Here is a 3,755-nt window from a genome sequence, read left to right as displayed (position 1 = left end):
GTGGCTCCATACTGCTCTTGGGACAAAGTCAGAACTTTCCGCTTTGAAGTGGGGGATAATGAGCCTGTTCATTTTATTTTATCTTTTTACAGTCACTGAGCACTTACCTTATAAGGACTTTATGTACATTATATATTTTAATCTTTAGATTAATCTTTAGATTAATCTTTAATCTAAAGATTAAAATGGATAATGTGCTCCAGATCACAAGGCCCTTGGGATCCGGCCCCTGTGGCCTCACCAGTCTCCTGCAGTCTCACTTCTTCTCTCCTTGGGCTCCACTTTCCAGCCTCACCAACTTCCTTCGGGTCCCCTATGATGCCAGGCCCGCTCACAGGACATGCCGTTGCCTCTGTCTGGTATTGTCCCTCCCTTTCGTGACTAAATCCTTGCTTGGAGGAGAAAACTCTAACATGCAACTCTCCTTTAAAAGAAAAACCAAAAAAAAGGAAGCCTGATGATAAAAGGGTCTTGACAAGAGGCTGTGGCCAGGGCTGTGGGTGCAGAGGGCAAGGAATTGGGGTGGCTTCATGGAATAGGAGGCACTCGGTCGGGGGGCCTGGCAAGCTGACTCAGGGGCCTTGCAGGAGAGTGGGGCTGCCATGTGGAGAACCTTGGACAGCAGTCTCAACTCTTAGAGCTAGCCCAGAGCCTCCCTGACTGGCTGGCCAAACAGCTTCATCACTTCTCTCTCATCCTTTCCTTGGCTCTGTGCGCTTAACTCCACCCCCCACCGCCACCGCCCCCGCCCCCGCCTCTGCTGGAGGCTGCCTGTTAAATACCATAAGGATCCCACCGGGATTAGGAGAATTAGAACCTAATCCTGCTCTGACCATCTCACTGCGTGCTTTAGGTAGGTAGCCTCCCTTCTCTGAGCCTCAGTTTCCATATCTGCAAAATGCGGCTGATGATCCCCATGGAGAGGGTTCAGTGAGGAGCCTGGTGGGCCGGGCCAGGGAAGAAGAAGAGTGATGGTGTCAGCTGGCTTGGTCCCCATCTTGGGCTATCATCCTATTATCCACTCTCTCTGAGGCTCCAAGCCCATCTGGAAAGTAGGGATGGTCTCCCCTTTCTGTGTGAGGATAAGAGCCAGACCAGGCTGAAGGTGGGGGCTAGAAGGCCTGGGACTTAGGAATCATTCATTCCTTCTCAGCCTAAATTCATGGAGGACCACTGTGCCATCCAGTGCTAGACAGGGCTGCATGAGGGGTGAGCCCAATGCTAGGGGTAAAGGCAGGAAGGGCCTGGGAATCACCTGCCCCAGAGAGGACAGGCAAGGTTTCCTGGTCCTGGCCTCCACCCAGGAGGGGAAGTGGGACCAGGCTGAGTCACTTACCACCCACCGTCCCTGTGACTCAGAGATGACGCTGGCTCAGCCCCATCCCTGTACAGCCTAGGGACCTCTAGACTCTGAGGCTTGGCCAGACAGGACAGAGGATAGGTGGCTTTGGGTGGATAGAGCCTTCTTTATACTCAGGACCCTTTCTCATTCAAAGGAGTCTACTGCCAGAGCTGGAGCCTCCCCTTAGCACCCTCACCCTGGCTCCTGGGTCACATGGAATGCTTGGCTTAAGAGTGAACCTCCCCCTATGGCCATACCACTCTGAACAAGCCCGATACCATCTGATCTCGGAAGCTAAGCAGGGTCGAGCCTGGTTAGTACTTGGATGGGAGACCACCTAGGAAGACCAGGTACTGTAGGCGTAAAAAATAAAAAATAAGGGATTGTAAACTGACAAGGTTCTTACAATCTGTGAGGTCAACAAGGGTTGCCTCACCTTAAAAAAAAAAAAAGAGTGAACTTCCCATCAGATGAGAGCCAGCCCCTGGTGGTTGTAGAGGTATGGCATCAAGGGAATTGGAACCGTGCTTGGCCTGGGGGCTGGCTTGTCACCAGACTTAGGATTGTCTAGCACTCCTCCCAGCAGTGGGCACAGAGAGCACTAGACTGGGAGTCAGAAAGCCTGGGTTTGTGTCCTGGCCCCCTTCCTCTCTGTGTGACCTGTCTGGTCTCCTCTGACTTCACAGTGTCATTGAGAGTAAGGATCACCAGGATAACTAGAGAGAAGGGTTTAGCACGTGATTCCCATCGACAGGCCACTGTCCTTCTAGGCTGTCTCTTACTAGTCCTGGTGCCTCAGGCAAGTCACTTCACCTCTCTGAGCCTCAGTTTCTGTACCCATTCCCTTCTGGGAAGCCTTCTCCTCAGGATAACAGATTTTTACCTTCCTTGGGAAGCTCTTCCCTGCTCCTACCCCTGCCCGGCCCCACAGCAAGCTGAGTTAAATGTCACCCCAGCTCCCTGCACTTCTCCAGGCAGGACCCTATGCACATCCCACTCTCGGAACTGGTTTAATCACCTCACTTCCACTGGACTGGGCTCTGGGAGTGCTGGGACGACTGTCCTGCTCATCGCTGTCACCACAGCATTGGCACAGTGCCTGGCACAGATGGAGTAGGTGGAAGATAACACTAGTCAAGAGCAGGGGCCAGACCTGGGGTTAAATCCAAGCTCTGGCTTATCTAAGCTGTGTGGCCCTGGGCTTCTGTGTGTGAGGTGGGGGCAGCAGTAGAACCTAAGCCCTGTCTTGCTCCAGGAGGCTGCAAGTGCTTAGCAACAGTGCCTGGAACCTAATAGGTCTTGAAGAAATGGTAGCAGACTGACTCACTGCAGATACCTCCCAGTTCCTTCACCTCCAGCCTTCCACTGCACACTAAGAGCCCCCAGGACATGCCGTTTCCTGAGCAGAGCAGGATGGATGCCCCAGCTCCCACCCCCTTGCCCTCTGCCTTGGAGGAAGCCAGGGAAGCTGAGCCTATGCTGGGCATCCTGCCATTGCAGACTCAGAACAAAGCTGCTGCTTTGTCTTAGCCCCGGCTGCCAGGGGCCCCTACTGCCCTCCCCAGGGGGCCCTTGGATTGTCATTCCAGAGGCCAGGGCAAACAAGGACTCTTGCTTCCTACTCTGCTTGCTCCCAAATCAGCCAGAAACTCATACTGTTCCTGCCTGGTTGCAAATATTTCCTGGAAATAACACAAAATACAATAGAGAGCCATGATAGGTTTTGAGCAGGCAATAAATTTCAAAAGTTCAATAAATTTCTTGATACTGGACCTTCAGTTTGGTCTAGGTCCTATGTGAAGGAGGCTTGAGACAGGAAGCAGGGAGACTAGGGAAGAGATATTGTTGTAGTCCAGGTGAGCAGATGACAGTAGAGAGAGTGTCTTGGGCACAGTACAGTGTTGCATCAGTTGTATTGATTTGGGGTAGCAAATTATTCCCAAACATTATGGCTTAAAACAACAAATATGAATTATCTCACAGTTTCTGTGGAACAAGGATTTGGGACTGGCTTAATGGAATAGTTTTGGCTCAGGGTCTGTCACAAGGTTAAAGTCAAGATGTCAGTCATACGAAGGCTTGACTGGGGCCGGAGGGTCCACTTTCAAGACGAGTCATTCACATGGCTGTTGGCAGGAGGCCTCAGTTCCTTGCCATGTGGGCCTTTCCACAGGGCTCCTTATGACATGGTGGTTGGCTTTCACCAGAGTGAATGATTCAAGAGAGCAATAAACCACAATATCTTTTTCGATCCAATTTCAAAGTCACACTCACTTCTCTAATAGTCATTTATTGTTTAATTCTAATATCATCATTTCCCTAATATCTTATTGGTACACAGGTCGATCCTATTTGATGTGGGCCCTCCCACCCTGACTATACGAGGGCATGAATACCAGGCAGTATTAGAAAA

At 51.1% G+C, this 3,755-nt stretch overlaps 1 pseudogene; it reads left to right on the top strand.

Moving 5' to 3' along the window:
- Window positions 1–1,585: 1,585 nt before the first annotated feature.
- LOC111747456 lies at window positions 1,586–1,704 on the top strand (annotated as a pseudogene).
- Window positions 1,705–3,755: the final 2,051 nt, after the last annotated feature.

This window comes from Pteropus vampyrus, unplaced genomic scaffold, assembly GCF_000151845.1.
Source record: "Pteropus vampyrus isolate Shadow unplaced genomic scaffold, Pvam_2.0 Scaffold223, whole genome shotgun sequence".
In the NCBI taxonomy this organism is placed as follows: Eukaryota; Metazoa; Chordata; class Mammalia; order Chiroptera; family Pteropodidae; genus Pteropus; species Pteropus vampyrus.
Note: the sequence above shows the minus strand (reverse complement) of the source record. Positions and strands in the feature narration are given on the sequence as shown.